The sequence below is a fragment of the Panthera onca genome, chromosome B1, assembly GCF_046562875.1.
Source record: "Panthera onca isolate mPanOnc1 chromosome B1, mPanOnc1 haplotype 2, whole genome shotgun sequence".
Taxonomy (NCBI): domain Eukaryota; kingdom Metazoa; phylum Chordata; class Mammalia; order Carnivora; family Felidae; genus Panthera; species Panthera onca.
Genome location: NC_138342.1, coordinates 179,671,304 through 179,691,898, shown reverse-complemented (window position 1 = coordinate 179,691,898; position 20,595 = coordinate 179,671,304). Strand labels below are relative to the sequence as shown.

The following is a 20,595-nucleotide window of genomic DNA, read 5'->3' as shown; positions in this document are numbered from 1 at the left end:
TGAGTGAACAGATATCAAACAAATGGTATTTATTATGGGACCTATTTTTTAAGTTTCAGTTAAGGTATCAAAATCTGTTTTGTTTTTTTTTGTTTGTTTGTTTTTTTTAATTTTTTTTAACGTTTATTTATTTTTAAGACAGAGACAGAGCATGAACAGGGGAGGGGCAGAGAGAGAGGGAGACACAGAATCTGAAACAGGCTCCAGGCTCTGAGCTGTCAGCACAGAGCCCGACGTGGGGCTCGAACCCACGGACCGTGAGATCATGACCTGAACCGAAGTCGGACGCTTAACCGACCAGGCGCCCCCAAAATCTGTTTTTAAAATGTGATTGCAAGTTTTAGAACATTTGAAGTTTTAGTTCTTTATGGCAATTTCAAACACTAGAAAATATTTTTTTGACAAATATCTTTTTATTGTTATTAAAGTTTTCTCCAATGTATTTCAGTAAATGAGTATTTTATTTTATTGTATTTTATTCCACTGTTGGTCATAGTTTGAGCCCTACACACTCCCTTCCCTTTCACCTCAAAGGGAACTCCTTTGTATGTAGCCACACACTCATCTTTAGTGCAGAGATCTGGCTGGATCTGCTCCCAAATCTTCTTAGGATTTAGCTCCTTGTCAGGCTCTCCAGGAAAAGCATCAAAAACAATTCTGTCTCCAGGAACAGACCCAGTGGGAGGTGCCAAGATTTCAACCTTCTCAGGTGAGCTAGCACACATTACCACTGCCTGAGATATTACCCCCCTCATCTTTGCAGGTTTCAGGTTACAAAGTAAAATCACCATCCTATTTTGCATCTGTTCAAGAGGAACATGATTCACCAGGCCACTGACAACTGTTCTTAGGGCTGTTTCTCCAACATCTACTTCTTCTACATGTAAAGAATCTGCATCAGGATGTTTTCTGGCAGTAATGATGCAACCAACTCCAAGATCCAGACGAGAAACATCGATTGGCTCAGAGTCAGCACTTCCTGCTATTGATGGTTTTTTCTCCTTTTTCTCTTTCATTTCAATTTTCTCTTTCATCTTTTCTTCCACTCTTCCTCCTGTTATCTGTTCTTTGGCACCAGAAGATACAGTTCTTATTGGTATAGACTGTATCACTTTTTCGGAAACCGTGGAATTAGCTTGCAGTGGAGTACCAGATGGGAATGGTGTTTGTTTCACTCCATTTTGAACTTCTGCCTGAACTAGCTCTTGTTTCAATTCTTCAATTTCTTTCTTTAATTTAGCATTTTCAACTGGAAGTTTCTTCTCTTCTCTCAAAGTTGTCTGCAAAATTGCTTTCTCCTTAAGAAGAGCAACTTGCTGCTTTAAATATTCAATAATTTGATCTGCTTCTGCACCCTTCTGTTCCAGTCTCTTCAGAACAGCACCATTAGTTGCCATTTTTGTAAAGATACGGCAGAAAATCATAAATCGGTGGACAGAGCAACCTGGAGAGCCTCGCCGGGTAGCCTCAGTCTTCCAAAAATAATATATTTTTGACTGATCATGCAGCTATGTGATGATTGTAAATGCAACCCTTCCAATGATGTCTTATTTCTTTTGAAATGAGAATAATCATTGATTTTAAACCTATCATTATCTTTATTTTTATTTTTATTTTTTAAATTTTAACGTTTGTTTATTTTTTCCAGAGACAAAGGGAGACAGAGCACAAGTGGGGGAGGGGCAGAGAGAGAGGGAATCAGAGAATCCAAACCAGGCTCCAGGCTCTAAGTTGTCAGCACAGAGCTCGATGTGGTACTTGAACTAACAAACTGCGAGATCATGACCTGAGCTGTAGTTGAACACTTAACCAACTGAGCCATCCGGGGACCCCAAAACTTCTCATTTTCCACATTTCTGAGCTTTATCAGTGAGCTAAATATTAGTGGCATTCGGCAAACTGAAATGGGCTAATGGACTTGGTGCATAAGTGAATTTCAAACCAAACAAGTTTATTTAAATTTTCTTTTTTCTTTTCTTTTTTTTTTTTTTCTTTTTTTTTACTTCTAAAGGACTTCTATTTACATGCATGTGTATACTAAAAACTCTGATAATTATTTTGGCATTCACCCAACGTGAATCTTTTATCAGCTGCTTGATGCCAAATACTGTGTTGGGCCCCAGGCATAGGGGTGGAGATGATTCTCTGCTTCCACTAAAGCTCACAGTCAAGTCTATTAGACAATGGAATTGGCAATGACAGACAATAAAGTATTCTAAGGGCTATGATAGAAGTACAGGTTGCTATGGGAGCATGCGGCAAAAGCATCTAACTAGTTTGAAGGGCCAGGAAACTTCTAGAAAAAGTTTACTTAAGGAAAGCCTGGAAGGAAGTTTGTATGTATAAGGCACCAGTAACTATGTCAAATGAAGGAATTTTAGTCAGTAGTAATTAGCCAAGCAAAGACGTAGGGAATGAGTTTTTAGGCAGAGTAAACATATTGTTTGAAGGTCTGGAATAAAAGAGCACAGCCAATTACAGAAACAAAAAGAAATTCAATATGGCCGGAGGGCAGAATCTCAAGAGGCTGAAATGTGGAGAAGCTTGTGTCCACAGACAAACCTATTAGCCTATTTCACTCTCAACCAGTTTTGAGTAAATCAAGAATTGTGCCACTGGCTATGTAGTACAGGACATTAGAGTTAGAGGGGGCTTTAGAAAAATAATCCTTTGTTATTTTAAGTAAAGAAACAATAAAAGGTTGTGAGACTTTTTATAGGTATTAAGTATAAATTCAAACATATTTTCTCTGACTCAGAAGAAATACCACATATATAGTTGGCAACGAAATGTTTTAGATGCTCTGCAACCCCTCACCAGAATGCCCCTTTCCTCTCCTTGTCCCTCCCTGGGAGTTACTCTCCTAAGAACCGAACAGGGCAAGCCTCCCATGGCTTAACGTCTATAGCCTGTCTGGGTTGCAGCCTTAAAGAGCAAAGCCGCCTCTAATCACCCTTCAGGAGAAAGTGGTCTATGTTAAGGACAGGTAAGAAGGAAGAGTAGCATCATCTGGGAAATGAAAACTGTATAATATCCTAAATTAAAACTCTAGATGAAAAATATTTATCTTAAGTGGGCTATTGCCCATCTCTACATATCTCTAAATCAATCATGTTTTGAATTAAAGAATAACATGGAAATTTCCAGATATTTTGATTTAATACAAAAATCACTCAGCTTTAACTACAGTTCTAGGCAATTTGTTTAGGTATCAACTTATCTTTACTATTATATACTTATCACTTTACTTTGAAAAATAAAGGGACTGATACGCTTATCCACAGGAGTGAATGTTCTATTTTTAAAGGAAGGATAAGATAATTCATCTAATATTACCAAGCAAGGTTAATGTTTAGCCAGCAGTAAATATTTATTTGACCTCATTCTTATCTGCTTGGTATCTTACACCACACCAAACAGTGTCTCAATAAAAATGTTAAAAATTGAAACCCATCATATCTGTTCCTTTTTTCAAACTTATGTGTTCATAAAATCCTTGACACCTTACAGATCCTTTTGTCTAAAACACATGCATCTACAGATGAGGAAACTGAAGCCAGGGAGAGTAAGTGATCCATCCGACTGAGTGCTTCTGCATGTAGCTTGGGCGGGAAGTAAACAGTGTAGCAAGATTTGAAGGCAGACAGTCTGGCTCCATGACCTGCCCTCAACCACAGTGCTCCGTGAACTCTTTCTAGTTGCATTTAGTGTTTTATTTATTTATTTATTTCATCGGAAAGCTGTCTTTGCATGATTTCCTTTTATCTCTTTATAAGCATATGGAGCCATTCAGCACCTAACGGGAAACACATTCTATGTGTAAAATACCCCAAAATTAATTACTAATAAAGATTTATTGATCTCTTAATGGTATGCAAAGCACTACATAGATGGTTTTGGGGAGCATGAGAACTGACTGTAAAGGATATTAATAAAGGTTTTTATTTTACTCTTTATACTTCCCTGTGTTTTTAAAATTTTCTACAGGCGGTGTCTGGCATATATGAATTAAACGTTTGTTAGAGAATGACTGGATATGTGCTACTATATGCCTGGTTATTAATGTAATTTAAAAGAATTTGAAATAAGAATTCATATTTAATTTAATGTAAATTAATTCAAGGGGATTTATTTGCAGTCTCTTTTGAGAAATGTGTCAGAACCTAAGCATCCGGAGAATTACAATTTTTCTAAGTCAGGTTTCAGTAAACACTTTCTGTAAAGGGTCAGATAGCAAATATTTTGGGCTTTGTGGCCGTTGCCAAAGCAGCATGGACAATACAAAAACCAGTGTACTCGGATGTGTTCTAATAACATTTTGTTTGTGGACACTAAAATTTCAATTTCATGTAATTTTCATGTGCCATAATATATGCTCTTTCACTGTTTTTCATATATCAAATAATATAGTTTACAGACTGTACGAAAACTGGAAAGGATGGATTTGGCTCAAAGGTGTAAGCATGCAACTCCTTTCTTAGTGATTCGTTTGGAAAAATTAACATTACAGCAATAGTGTAGCATATCAGCAATGGTGACGTACATGGATTTGGGACTGAAGCCCAACTCTGTTTCCTAGTTTGTGACATTAATTTCTTAAATTCTTTGTGATTCACGTTCTTCTTCTGTAAAACGGGGCCAACAATAATACCCTCCTCATTAGTTTATTATAGGAATAAATGAGTATAAATGGATTTATGTAAAACACAATAAGTGCTACATTTATGTTTAGTAAATACATAACTTCATTGTTTAAAAACATTTGGGGGGCGCCTGGGTGGCTCAGTCGGTTGAGTGGCCGACTTCAGCTCAGGTCATGATCTCGCGGTCCGTGAGTTCGAGCCCCGCGTCGGGCTCTGTGCTGACAGCTCGGAACCTGGAGCCTGTTTCAGATTCTGTGTCTCCCTCTCTCTGACCCTCCCCCGTTCATGCTCTGTCTCTCTCTGTCTCAAAAATAAATAAACGTTAAAAAAAAATAAAAAAAAAATAAAAAATAAATAAAAATAAAAACATTTGGGACTCCTTTGGAAAGACTTCTACAGCCAAGTTACAAATCATGGGAGAAGACATCACCACACACTATGGTTACCGATTTTATTCATGAAAACTGTCCCTAAATTTGTCCATTACAAAAATCTAAATCAAAATCCAATATTTGTATCAAAAGTCAACTTTGAAACTTGTTATTGGATTTGACTGTTTCAAAATATAATTATCTTGAACAGGAAAAATATTCCAAAGAATGATACCAAAAGAATGAGTACACAGTTTGAAAACAATTGCAAAGAGGATACCAAAAGAATGAGTAAGAAGTTTGAAAACAGTTATAAAGAGGGCCTTTTGGGTAAAATGGGAATAGAATCATGGAAGCTTGCAGTTTTCCAAGCCTACTATTCTAACATGGATAATTCTTATTTAGAAATAATCCTTCTGGTGCTTTTCTTCATGGTTACACTTCACACTTTTTAAGAATCTTAAAATCTTGGAGAGGAAATACATAAAAAAATTCAGCTAAGTGCCATACATGATAAAGGACATACAAGTAATAAAGCAATGCATATTAATGAGGAAGGCTAAATGAATGCCAGTTGAAGTAGTTATAACATCTATCAGGGTACATTTGGGGATGGGCCTTGAAAGAAAGGGAAAACAATTTTTAAGAAAAGTTCTAGATGTGGTATGGTAGTGCTTTTCTCCTCCAGACACCTTTTCCTGGTAACAGATCCAGCCTCTGGCCACAGAGGGGAGCACGTGATCTAGCTTGGATCTTCGTAACAATCTCCAGAGTTTTTCAGACCTGCCAGACAAGACTGCTTATTTTAGTTTCTGGTCACAAATTAAAATTCCTAATATGCTTACAGCAATATTGCCACCGAATGAAGAAGCTGTTGTCAAAGACTAAAGTCAGCAAACCAAAGACAAGCAAAGGAGAGAGAGAGAGAGAGAGAGAGAGAGAGAGAGAGAGAGAGAGAGAGAGAGTCCTGATACAGTTAGGTCCGGTCATTCTGAGGCTACATCCACCTTCAAATTCAGGATGTGTGAAATGCAGCATATCTTCTTTTTCCTCCCCATATCTCTTGCCATCATACCTCCTCTTTTCCCAAAGTCAGCTTCAGATTACCTGATCATTCATCTAGAAAACTAGTTGTTTAGGTTTCCTCTCCTTCCTCACCCACTTACCCTGTCCACATCAAATCCAGATCCTTGGCCTCTTTTTTCTTTATAGTATTTATTCCTTTTTTGTTTCTGTGTCTAACAAAAATTAGCGAACCCTACTCCATCTCTTTCATCTCCTGCTTTCTACTTCTCAGAGCAGTTATTTTTGGGTTTTATTTTGGTTTTGGTTTTATTTGTTTGCTGCTTCTACCAATATTTACTTCTATATTTCTAAGTAACATATTTAACTGATATTTCTTGTTTTTTCCCATTTTGTTATTCAGCTAATAAAGATAAAGGTTTAAACTCTCCTACACCACACACACACGCACACGCACACACATGCACACACACACTATATTGTATTATGATATTCTCTTGTTTGCACTTTTTTTTCCTTTTAGTTGCTTCCTTTGAGGGAGAGCTTATTTTCTATAGTCATTTCACTTATTCACTTCCAAACTCTCTGCCAGAACTATAAAACTTTTCTCAATATGTTGATATTACTAATCTTGTGGTCTATCATGTTTGTTTTGTCTTACTTTATGTTATTCTTGAGGATATTTCTCATCGTGCTTTACATTTTTCTGCTTCTCTGTGGACTGTTATCTATCCCTCTTTCCAGCTGTCAACCTGTCACCATGATTCTCCTTGGCTCATCCTGGATTGGTTCTCTTGTTTCCTAGAATTCATTCATCGTTCCCTATTTTGGTTTACTTCCTTGTCATGATGGAGCAGATTTCTCCAATGACTAAGAAACAGTGCATGGAATATAATTTTTGAAATTAATTTCCACATCTGAAAATGCTTTTAATCTGCCTGGATACCAGATTGATAGTTTAGTTAGGTATCAAATTCTAGGTTAGAAATTAGTTTCCCTAAAAACTTCTAGACATTAGTTGATTGCCTTCTAGCTTACAGTTTTGCTCTTAGAAAGGCCAATGTCTCTGAGTCTCAACTTATATATGATGTGTTTTCACCTACTTTATGAAAAATTTAGATTCTTCTACTTATGTCTAATGTAGTGAGAATTTACAATGATATGCCTTAGTGTTAATCTATTCCCTTTCTTTGTCTATTTTATGTCGATTGTTTATCCCTTTAAATCTGAAAACTCATTTTTTTCATTTCTCGAAATATTCTTGCATTTTTAAAAATAATTTCTTTCTCTTGTTTTTTTGTATGCCCTTTTCATATTTCCTACAATATAGATATTAGACTTCTTGGACTTATCCTCTATTTTTTATAACCTTTGACTTCCATTTTCTATGTCTTCATTATTTTTAACCTTTGTTCTGAGAAATTTTATACTAACTTATTTTCCAAAACCTCTATTGAATTTTTGAATTTTTCTTTAAAAAAGAAATACCCGTGACCCTTCATGTCTCTGCATAGTCCTTTTCTGTGGCATCCTGGTCTTATTATGGGATTCTTTACACTTACTTTTATATTGATTCTAATTATGGTTTCCTATGCATTTTCTTTCCTGCCTTGCATTTTCTGTTTTCTCCAAATTTTGTGTTTTGCATGTATTCTTTTTTGTTTTGCCTTTCATATTATCAGCCTTCCCTATATGTCTGGTGAGCTTTGGCTCTGTTTATGTATCACTAAAAATGATTGGATGTTGTGCATTGGAACAGGGATGGGAGACTGGTACTGATGGCTAGTAATCTGGTGAGACCCAAGTCTTTTTGAAAAGTTTTTCAAATATTGACGTCTATTGTTCTCTCTTTAGCTGACAGGTTTCTTGAGAACGAAATTCTCTAGCATTTCCTGGGTAATGTCTGGCTATGGAAGGCTGATTTTCCCTTACTCTCTATTTTTATTTCTGCCCCTCATCCTGCCCTCAGCTCTGCCCAGTATTCTTGGGTCCAGAACCTGGCAGGTTAGTTTGTCCAGAGAGCAAACTTCCTGTCTCCTGCTGAAATGGCCGATGGGCAGTTAACTGGCTCTACAACTTAGGCTTTAGGATCTGGGAATCTAACTGCTACATATAAAGTCATTCCTCCTCTTTTTATCCCTATATGCCTGTCCCAGTCTTCCAGAATAACTGGTACCCCCAATTCCTGAGCATTTTTAGGGTTTTTTTTTTTTTAGCTCAACAAATATGTTTCCCTCTTACTGATTTTCCCCCAAGAAGGCTGAGACCACAGCTTTCTACAGCCTATAACATAGCTACAAACAGTTCATCTTTCTGGAGTAGGAATGTTATTGATATCGCTCACATCTCTGTGTCTTCCTGTCACCTTCCTTTCCCTTTTTCCCCTTGTATATTCTCTTTATTTCTGTTTTTTCAACTATTATAATATGTTTGTGAAGGAAATCTAAGTCAAATGAATGTTTATTTAATCAGAGGTATCTAAATATTTTTTGAATTTGAAATCATGCCCTCCATTCCTACTATTTATATTCTAACAAAAAGTCTTCATAAAGTATTTTTCACCTTTCTTACAGACTCTTCCAACAGCCTCCTAACTAGTATCCTTTCCAGTCTGTCATCTTTAAATCTACTTCCAACATACCTCTCTATTCATCTATCCAAAATGCAAATCTCTCAATGTCACTTCCATTTGAACTCAATAGCTCCCTATGCTCTAGAGAATAATAACCACCTTCCTTAGTATGGCTCACAGCCCTGAAGTATTCCTTCTCTCTAGCTGGGTTTTGCTCCCCTTACCACATAATGTACTTTAAACTCCAACAACATGGAGCTGCTTGTGCCTAACCATCAAACACATACATACCAACCACACAGAAATCATATTCTCTTACCTCCTTGCCTTAATACCTACCTTTTTTTTCTATTCCTCCCCCATTTATGCCGTATTTCTGCAAGTGAGATCATCTCCAGGAAACATTTGGTTTTTAATTCCCCCTTGTTTGAGGCATAGGAGCCCCTACTCTACTCATAGAAATCTCTTTATTCATATATACTTCATATACAGAAATGATCTTCTCATCTTTGTCACCCACAAGATAGGGACCAAGGTTAGTTATTCATCCTTCCCGATTTGCTTATGACCCTAACATCCTGGACGTGGCCACAGACATACTCCAGCCACTTTGCTTCTTTTTTCCCTCCCCTGTATGCTTTCTGGTAACTGGGACTAAACTCTAACCCTCAAACTGATTTCACTAAGGGTTAAATCTGCTCACTAGGCACAGTCCCAAATGGGCTATATACTGAGGAAGAGGCTATATATTGCTGCTGCCTCCAACATGGCTACTCCAGTCATGTCCAGCTCTGTTGCTCTCGGTCTCAGAACACTCATACATCTGTAAGCTCCAGTGATGACATGCTTGGGGATCTATTAGATTTTCTTCATAAATGTAGATAAAGCTTTCTTCATCACCATTATTAAAGTGTGATTTTGTCTTTTTTTTCATAAAGTGAGAGAAAGGGATGCACTAAAAAAAATCAGTCACCTGATTTTTTTTCCTCCCTTTATTTTGAGAAATACTCATAAAATACCAAAAGCAGTATATTCTGGTTTTAAGTATGTTCCTCTTGTTCTGAATCCAAGAAGAATTAAAACCTTGTCAGAAATATCTGCTGCACCTGGGAAAGTGGAAGCCAGAAAACCAATCACGGTGACTACAAAATAAAAAGGAGAGTGTGAACTGGGGTTTACATTGACAAGACCACCCAGCCACTCCATGACTTCCTTTCTGAACACATCCCCAGCCGGGACAATGGGAAAATCAATGATTCCATTACATTAAAGGAACTCTGCACTTTGCCATCAAGTTCTTGTACCTTCAGCTCATGTTACAAAGAACTATAAAAACAGTTAAACTTTATGTACATGATGGCTTCAAGGGATTTTGTAAGCAGACCTGGTAAGCCAGCCACCACGTCAGTCCTTTTGTCTATGAAAAAATGATTTCAGAGTTCCATACAGCGGACTTGAAAGTGAACATTTAGACCACTACTTGTTTACAAATTCAGACAAGTCTACATTTCATTCCTGCTCTGATTGAAATCTTAGACTATGATTGTGAATTATTTTTCTCCCCTCAAAGCCAAGAGACTCGAAATATGGCTGAAAATTCAAGCTGCATTGAAAGAGACTCTTTTAACTGCTATTGTGAATCTCTTCATGTAAGAAAATATGTACACTCAAAATTTAGCCAAGTTGTAGAGAGTAACATAATATTCTCCAAGGATAACACTATATAATCCCAAAGTACAGAACTCTGGACATATTTTGAAAGAGGTTTTCTCAATGTCTGGGTTTCTCGTGAAGTCATTTCCTAATGTTGTAACAGGTATCTAGCTTATGTAGCATAATAATGGCAAATGCACAGTGAAAAACTTCCAAATAACAGATTTGAATGGTTTTATACTATTTATATGAATAACACCATAACACCACCAAAGGTTTGAGTCCTTCTTTTGAAGATAACCTTTAGCTTTTTACCCTAACTCATTTCTGAGTTCAAAAGTGTGAATGAAAAACTTACTTCAGCCATGTCTTGATTAACCATAATGTAGATTATCTCTCCCAAGAGCTCCCTCACCCCCCAACCCCCAACCTCTGAACTGTCTCCTGGCTCCTTCCCTCCCTCTCTTTCCCTCCCAAGGTTGTCTTTAACTCCTCCTTCGAGGAGATCCATTTCCTTTACTTTTTCTGCAATGATTACTTTGTCTTTTTACTCTAGGTGAACTGAAGTCAAGGTCTTTTTAATTCTCTATTTGGTTGTTACTACAGCAACTCCTGACATGTTAGACACAGTTTATGACAGTTGGATATTGTTGAGGAGGGATAAACAGGGTGACAAGTTCTGTCCCCAAGGTGTCCTCTCCTCTCAAGTTTTATCTCAGTTTCTTCCAACAATTCTTCTATCACATGTGGACATATGTGTTTCCCCTCTGAGGATCACTCTCCTCGTGTGCCAAATAAGAGAGGAGCGAGGGCTCTAAATTCCTGTTCTGCTTCGCTGTTCTGGAGTTATATCTATTTGCCTTCTCCGTCTACCAGAGCAACTTAATCATTTCTCATTAACCACCTATGATCCAGTTTGGTAAAATAATTAAATAATTAGAAATTTACTACACCTAGTGGGTTAGATGTGTGCACACCATTAGATTTTTTCCTTTCACACCATATGCAAACTATGTCTAATCACAAAGTGAAACCCACTTCTATGGGTTTTTACATTCTCCCCCTTACTTCTGAGCCCCAAGGGAAAAAAATATACCCTAATGATTTTATCCATAGTTGCTTTCCTGACATGTCAACCTGACTTGTATTATTATCATCATAGTCATTGTGATTGCTATAAAGGGGTAATGGCTAACCTTGTGCATTATTTCACTGGTAACCATTTCTGCCACCTTTATGCAAGAACTATTCTGTTGGCAGTGCTTTGTGGAAGACATCAAAAATCACTTGTCACTCTGTACTCTGTCTTCCTACTTACTAGAACTTCCCTCTAGATTGAAAGTACTATAAGGGGAGAACCTATAGCTTATTTATCTTTGTGTTTTACTAAGCATAAAATATAGAATTTTGGTAAAGTAAGTATTCAAAAAATATTGAATGAATAAATGGGTAGATGAATGAATATATACGATAATAACATAAATTCAAAAAATATCAAAGCAAAAGAAATCCAAAGATTCTGAGAAACCCTCATCACTCTCCCAAAGGAAATACTACTAACCAAACATTTTGATGGCCTGGACCATTTGTGCTACAATTCTGGACACTTATGCAACTAAGTATAAAATTTGGGTCCATAAGTATGTCCACACAATATGAAATATTGACTTTGGATTCACCTACTGTAGATTTATTTTCAGACCAATGTCTAGAAAAGGTACCTCTCTAAGAAAAATCAGGAGGGTATATGTATACATTGAACCAATGGCATTAAAACTATGTTCTCTACTGCCAGAGTCCAACTTTCACCTAAAGGCCATCCAGTATAGGAAAAGAATACAGGTTTTAGAATCAGATATGAGTTAAAATCATTCCTTTTAATTTACTAACAGCTTGACTTTGGCAGGTCACTTATTATTTCTGACCCTCTTTTTCTTACCCAGAAGATGGGAATCATTCTCCTCCTCCTTCTTCATCTACCTAACAGACATGTTTAAATTTCAAATAAGATTTGATATCTAAATTACTTGGCACAGTGCCTTACATAGATTAGACAATAAATCTTTCCCAATCTTGTAACTTTTATTAAAGGATATTTTATCTCTAAATGTACAGAGAGACATGCAGTTTTAATGCTTTTTTCCACTCAGTGAACATACTTGATTGGGGACACCACATTGCATAATCCCAGGAGTTGTGCAAACGGCAGCCTTGTACATGATGTTCTTGTCTCAGGCCTTGAGCCATCACTTTCTGGTCAGAATAGTCACTTGGTGTAGCTGTACTGATAACAACATGAAACTGGAGGAAACACAATAGTGGACTTACCCAATCTCTCAAACTGCTCAAATCACCAAGGAATTGTAAATTCACCTCTCCTTGCATCTTCAAGCAAAGGAAATTATAGAAAGCACACATGAACGTGCTTCACAGAAATATCAGTTACATATGGAAGATAAGTACCTATGCTGTTTTGGTACATAAAGGGTGAAGACAATGGGAATTAAGAGGGAAATGATGGGGTTCCTGGGTGGTTCAGTCGGTTAAGCATCCGACTCTTGATTTGGCTCAGGTCATGATCCCAGGGTCATGGGACTGAGCCCTGCATTCGACTCCCACTAACAGTGCAGAGCCTGCTTGGGATTCTCTTTCTCTTCTTCTGTCTCTGCCCCTCATCTCACCATATGTGTGCTCTCATCCATTCATTCATTCTCTCTCTCAATAAATAAATAAATAAATAAATAAATAAATAAATAAATCTTAAAAACAAGAGGGAAATGAAATCACTTTCAAGTAGTCAAAGTAAAAATGATTGTTGAATTCACCATAGTCACATTAAAAATTGAGTTTAATACCTCTACTCCGATTAGTCTGGTCTTGTCTTTGATATACACTGTATTAGTCAGTGTTGTGCAAAGAAACAGAACAGAGAGATAAAGACACAGAGACAGACATAAGATAGAGAGATAGACACAGGTAGAGACAGAGAAAGACTTCTTTTAAAGAATTGGCTCATATGATTGTGGGGACTGGTAAGTCTGAAATCTGTAAAGCAGGCTGGCAGGCTGGAAATTCAAGAAAGGGTGGACGTTACAGTCTGAAGTCCAAATTCCACAAGGTAACAGGTTGGAAAATTAGACAAGGTTTCTATGTTGTGGTGTTAAGATAGAATCCCTTCTTCTTTGGTAAACCTCAGTCTTTGCTCTTAAGGTCTTCATCTGGCCTATCCCCCAGATGAAGTAAAATTTGCTTTGCTCAAAGTCAACTGATTTAAATGTCAGTCACATCTGAAAAAAAAAAAAAATACCTTTACAGCAATGTCTAGACTTGAGTTTGACCAAACAACTGGGTACCAAAGACTAGCCAAGTTAACACGTAAAACTTATCATCACGTATCTCTTGCTTGACCAAACCAGTCACTTTTCTTGCCATTCTAATCACGTAGAATCTTCCAGAGTTTCCTCCATATTTGCCATGTATTTTCAAACATTTTTCCTGAAATATGAAGTAATAGTTTCTTAGCATCTGCATTAAATAGTAAATTTATTATAAATTAAGTTGCAAATCATAGTAAATTAAATTGTAAATAGGGTAGTTCCGATTACTTGTCATGTATTACTTCATATTTAATATGCCCTCAGAGAGGAAGAGTAGGCCTTTACTTGTTTTGTCATAGATCATCCATCATATTTAGTTTATTAATTTATGATTTTAAATAGTTTTTAGTTTAGAATTCACAGAGTGAAAGCAAATTAACTCCTTCAATTTACACTCACCAAACATATCCTCTTGATCTTATATATTTCAATTTAGAGTTTGTTTATTGCTAAAGCAAATACTACCTGGCTTATAAGATGACTTAAAGTTTAGGTATTTTATTATTTTACTTATTGAAAGATTGTTTAGCTGACAACTTGGCTGATTTCGTGTACACATGTGATTAGAGAATTTGATGGATGACTTTTGGTCCTTTACACTTTGGGTACAGATGCAATCAGTCTGTTCTTGGCTGGCCTTGATGGGGCCAGTTCCTCCCTGGGGCACCAACCTAAGAGCTATACAGTGTTTGAAAAGCATCTTGCATCTCAGCAGCTGCATACCAGGAGGATGAGCCTGCCTTTTTCACTTATTATGGTCACCATCTTGCCAGCCCTGCTTCAAGGCCATCTGTCATGATTCGTTACAACATTCCAACTGCCATGACACCCTGTGATGCTTCAGTCAGGAGCTATCTGGGAATTCTCTAAGCCAGCAATTCTCAAAATGTGGCCTAACAGCATCAACGTCACCTAGGAACTATTAGAAATCAAAACTTCTGAGACCCATGAGACTATGGCTGGAACCCAGCAACCTGTGTCTCAACAAGCCCTTCAGGGGCTCCCCATGCATGCTAGAGTTCAAGAACCTTCTCTAAGCTAAAGACACAGCACGTGCCAACACTCAAGGTACAAGAGACACAGCTGATTACAGGTTCACCAACTTCATTCTGTCTGCAAGCTCATTTAATTTTTTTAAGTATATTTTAAAAGTTTATTTATTTATTTGGGAGAGAGCACAAATAGGGAAAGGGAAGATAGAGAAGGAGAGAGAGAATCCCAATCAGGCTCTTCGGTTTATTTAAGTATTTTTTTAAGCTTATTTATTTATTTTGAGAGAGAGAGAGCACAAGTAGGGGAGGGGAAGAGAAAGAAGGAGAGAGAGAATTCCAAGCAGGCTCCATGCTGCAAGCGCAGAGCCTAATGTGGGGCTTGAACTCACAAACCGTGAGATCGTGACCTGAGCCAAAACCAAGAGTTAGACACTTGCAACTGAGCCACCTGGGCACCCCCAACATCATCTCAGTTTTACAGAAGACAATAGAGACAGGACAGTTCCCAGAGGTCCTGCTTTATATGATAGTATGTGTCAAGCTATCCAATTACTTGAGGGCTTCCTTTTCCTTTCCTTTCTTTTTTTCTCTGGTATTTGTTTAATTACTAATTTTGTAGGGTGTTACAATTACAAGCTATAGAAATTGGTTCAATAGGAAAAACAGTCCTTTTGCTGAAATGTGATCCTATATCCATTGTTTTTACTCAGATCCTACTAAACACAATATTTCCTCCAGCATGAGTCTCAAGGGAGTGGTATTGATCCTAAATATCCCTATAGCTTGATGAAAATATGCCTTTGTCATAGGGAAACTGTAAACCTTCAGACAGACCCAGGTGTTGGTAAAACCACCCCCAAAGAACAAGAATGGTTCACCTACAATTGGATACAGCCATAGAGCAGAGTTTAGCATTCCAAGAAGTATATCACTGTATATCACTGGAAGAGATTTCCAGCTCTTCAGAAGCAAAGGCATACATTTTGCTTTTTTGTGAATCTTTGATGGATATATTAATTATGGACTTTATGGATTTGGTCAGATTGTTACTGGATTTGGAAGACCTTTGAAACATGCAGTTTACAACAATAGTAAAAGAAGAACACGTACTGCAGTGTGTTTACATTTTAAGCAATCAGCCAGTCAGACCCATTCATTTAACAGGAAAGGAAATAGAGAGCAGAAATTCACATCCATTGGGCCTAAGAAATAAAAAACAACCAAAAAAAAGAGTAACAGAAAGTTAGCAGGACTATATTCAAGAGAAAGGTCAATATATAGCATTGAAGATGAAATCTAGCCTTTTTGAATACCTGGGATGCCTTTAAAGGATATGTGGATGGCTTTTCCTGTCCTTCATTCAGGTGTCTGCTCTGAGGACACCTCACCAGAAAGGTTTCCCTGAGCCCCCATCTGAGACTCTACCCTATTATACTCTACCGCAAACTCTGCTTTCTTTCATAACACTTGTTACTACCTTACATTAATTGCTTTTCTGGCTGATCTTACATTTTATCATTGCTTTTTGTCCATCTCCTCCCTCCAGAATATGAGTCCAATGAGAATAGCAGGGATTTTATATGTTTTATTCACTGCTCTATTTCTGTTGCTCCAAGCACATAATAGACATTCAAGCAATATTTGTTAAGTGAATGGAAAAGGAAAGAAGGAAAAATTAATATGAACCCTTGAGCCATGAATGAAACACATCATAAATTATAATCGTTATAGACTTTCTATACCAATAATTCTTAATTTGGAGAGAATCACGGTTCCTTTGTGTATTTAATGAAAGCTAGAGATTGTTTTCTTAAGAAATAAACGTGCACATGCACAAATAAACTCGGCATGCAATTATAGGGGTTCAAAAACTGGGGGCCCCAGTTTCTGCTCTATGTGCTTATAGATTTACTTTTGTAGAAATAGGCTTTTAAATTTAAATCAGGAATAATCTCTGATACTTAAGAAAATTTTCTGGATGTGAGTGCAATCCATTCTCTTGATTTCAAAACTGAAACAAGGATAGGGCATCTCTACTCTGTATCGAGCCAGAAACCAAGTGTGATTTAAACACATATGCAAATATTAACAAAACATCTCAAATACTAAACTGTGATCCGTTGTCTGATGTGATCATTCCTAAAGACAGACCCTCTAGAAAGGAAAGATGGTAAACTGAAACTAGAGAATTACAAGGATAATGCTGTTTCTGGAGCACTTGTTATTTGCCTGGCACCCTGCTAACTGCTTCACATGCTTCAACTCTGTCTTATAAATACTGCACCCTAGAAAGGTTGTCCCCAAAGGCCAGAAAAGTCACACACTGATTGTGCCTTGCCCTCTCTGACTTAGAGCCAATTACTAAATCATTTAAGCTACATTCATCCCTTTGTATAGCTGTTTTAACTCTGAAAATTGTCCTTAAAAATTTTTTAATGTTTTTATATTTGAGAGAGAGAGAGAGGGAGAGTGAACGGGGAAGGGTTAGAGAGGGAGAGGAAGGCACAGAATCTGAAGCAGGCTCCAGGCTCTGAGCTGTCAGCACAGAGCCTGACGCAGGGCTTGAACTCATGAGCTGTGAGATCATAACCTGAGCCAAAGTCGGACATTCAACCAACTGAGCCACCCAGGCACTCGGGAAAATTGTTCTTATATGCATCATTTCATTGTCTTTTAACCTCAGAACAACTCTATGATAACGGCAGTTTAGTCTGTAAAATTCCTATTTGACAAGAAAGTTCATTCATGTATTATTAACCACTCTGCAAATACCTACTCATCTGCTCTTATAGAAATTTCCCTGTCTTGTTACCAGACATATGAACTGTTACCTATGAAGTGCTTCTACTAAAAACAAAAACAAAAAACAAATCCAAATCAGTAAATGTGTTTGGTTTAATTGCTTGGTTATCTTACAAATATTTTGTGTGAAAAAATAATCTAAACAAAGTTTACAAAAGTAAAACTGTAGATGTTCATAACAGTTGTTGATTCTGCGGAATTCCTCGATTTCCACAAACCAACAATGAAGGTTATTTATTGTTACAACATTGTTTCAAGAATTGAATAAGCTAATGCTTACCAGTTGCCAGCTAGGCTGGTAAGTCATCCCCGTGATCTGGGTGGAGATCCTTGGCATGTTAGAAGAGGATGAGCCCCTCCTGATCATCTGACTCCTCTTCCTTACACAGCACACATATGTGCATGTGTAGAGTGGATGTCACAGGACTGAACTTCTAGAGTCAGGAATGAGGGCTTCTTCCTCTTTGTGTCTTCACAAAAAGGAGGCACTGGCAAAGAACAAATGGTCACTAAACATTGATTTTCTCCATTGCCATGCTTACCCGGTTGTTTCTAGAGCATGTGTTATGATGGACACATTAAGGACAATTTCTCTATTTTAGAGCAGCCAATTGCCTGTGATTTCTCCTGACTTCTAGCAAAATCAGTGAGCCCACTCCCATGCCACCGTCCTTGATTTCAGAGTTAGAGTTCAGCTGAACCGGTGGCTGCAGCGTCAACCAACGATTATTTCTAGCTGAACGAAAATAATTTTTAAGAACCTGACGTTGTTACTCTGTTTTTAACTGTTTCAAACATATGTTATGTCACTTCAACTTCCAACAAGCCTCCGATTGGATAAGAGAATTATCTCAGTTCCCATGAGGTGGATTCTGAGGGGCAAACAGGCCACGTGACTTGACTAAAGACAAAAAGCAAGTCAGGGCAAAACTGCAGCCAGTTTGTGTTTGAAATTCATCAGGTCATCGACAAAGGTGGTGTTCGAGCAATCTCACCAAGACAGGAAGTTCCTCTAGCTATGTGGTTAGGCTGGTGACATTGCAGGATACTAGTCAACATATGGTAAGGGATCGGTAAATACTAGCTGGATGAAAGAATAAATGAAGAAGGCTAATTGGTCAAAATTGTATATAAGTTAATATTATGGGAAAATATTTCTTTTCATGCAGTTTATATCAATAGCAGTCAGAAGAATGGGACCGTCCACAGTAAGAAACTCTTGCTTAATTCAGCTATTTAGTTAATACTATATTAGGTTTTTGGGGTGCCTGGGTGGCTCGGTTGGTTAAGTATCTCACTTTGGCTCAGGTCATGATCTCATGGTCTGTGAGTTCGAGCCCTGCATTGGGCTCTGTGCTGACAGCTTAGAGCCTGGAGCCTGCTTTGGATTCTGTGACTCCCTCTCTCTCTGATCCTTCCCTGCTCTCTCTCTCTCTCTCTCTCACTCTTGCTCTCAAATAAATAAACATTAAAAAATACTATATTTTTTCTTTATTGTCCTGAATCTCTGTTAATCATAACTTTATGCTTTCCAGTCTTATTTTACCAAAGTTTATGGGAAAGGTGCTTTGTAGGCATAATTATATGTGTGTGTATATATATATATATATACAGCATATACACTGTGTATGTGTATATATATATACATATATATATATAAACATGTATATGCATATATACACTGTGTATGTATATATACATACATGTAGTGTAATGTATGTAATGTATAATATATACATATATATGTATATACAGTGTATATATATATGTAAAATAATATATACATTCTCCTAGAAATTCAGTTTTCTTGATTTGCCTTAGCCTCCTAAATTCTGATATATATGCAGTAAATTTGAACAATGTGGTGGGACATCAGAACGTTCCCCCTTAAGTTTCCATCTATTTACCATCCATGATGCTCATATGATTATTAAATCAAGACATTAAAAATAATTGGAAAATACAAATTTCCTAGAATATGTTATTACCCTGCATCATGACCTTTGAAAATATTGGACCAATTATTTTATGGACCAACTATGAATGAATCCATCCTTAATTACAAATGAGGTAATTCATCATTCTGAAATGAGGCAGATGATGCATTATTTAATTTAAAACTAATCCTTATTGAATCAAAGTATCTTTACTTGAACTCAAAACCCATATTGCCAATATTTAATGTGTGTTGTAGAAATAATGTCCATATAAAATACTCTTTAATAAAGACCTCCTTTTATGTGTTACATAATCAAGATTTTAGCATAGCAGAAATAAAAGGAAATTAAATATTCTCATAATATTCTGGAATTCAGTTCTACAATAAAGGTATTGTCAAGCAAGTATTTGAAAAAGTCTTCATTCTATCTCTATTTTTTTCCTCCAGGAAGAAGAGTGTACTTTTTCTTTTGGCCTCTGACCAGAAATAATTGATTTTGTTTTTGCATGCTTAGTGTTTATATTTCCAGTTTATCTCTTTTATCTTTAGTGATTAGTTAGCAAATCATTTGCTTCTACTCAATGATTTTTATACCTAAAGTATGTTAGAAAAATGACACATCTGACCCCAGTATTGTTTTGATTTTGTCTTCTTGAGGTGCACTATAAATGTCTTAAGCAATACCAGTCTGCGTTTTGGTGGCATACCACACAGTGTTGTCAAATTTCCTCATTACTCATCACAGCAACACTGCAAGTGTTGTTGTTATTCTCATAAATAAAAAAGATAAGATCGAAGCCAAGAGCATGTAAGCACACCTCAGATCAAGCTACTCTTCCTGCTTACACCCTCCCAGCTGCTTCCCATTATAACCAGCATAAAATGTTCACAAGGACTTATAGGTCTGGCCTGTGCCCTTCTCCCTGACTTCATTCCTTCTATCCTCCCCTTTTTCACTGTGCCACAGTGACTCTAGCCTTACCTCTGTCCTCTAAGCACACCAGAACTCCTTTCCATTCTGAGGACTTTGCACCCAGAGCTCATGCTCTCCCCGCTGTCTGTGCAGGGCTCTCTCCTCACTATTCAGGTGGCAACTCAAAAATCACCTCCACGAGAGCGAACTTCCCCCATTCCTTTGGATAAATCCACCTTCTACTCCCTCTCCAAGCTTCCGTCACTCACCAACACATGGTCTTATTTTATCTTCTTCCTCACCTTTATCT

General features: G+C 37.2%; 1 protein-coding gene and 1 pseudogene across 8 annotated transcripts in view; one reads left to right on the top strand and one right to left on the bottom strand.

The window, feature by feature from the left end:
• DLC1 (DLC1 Rho GTPase activating protein) overlaps positions 1–20,595 on the top strand; it is a 514,092-nt gene that overhangs the window by 251,844 nt on the left and 241,653 nt on the right. The gene's annotated exons all lie outside the window — the stretch shown is intronic.
• On the bottom strand, positions 423–1,479 carry LOC132692812 (aminoacyl tRNA synthase complex-interacting multifunctional protein 1 pseudogene; annotated as a pseudogene).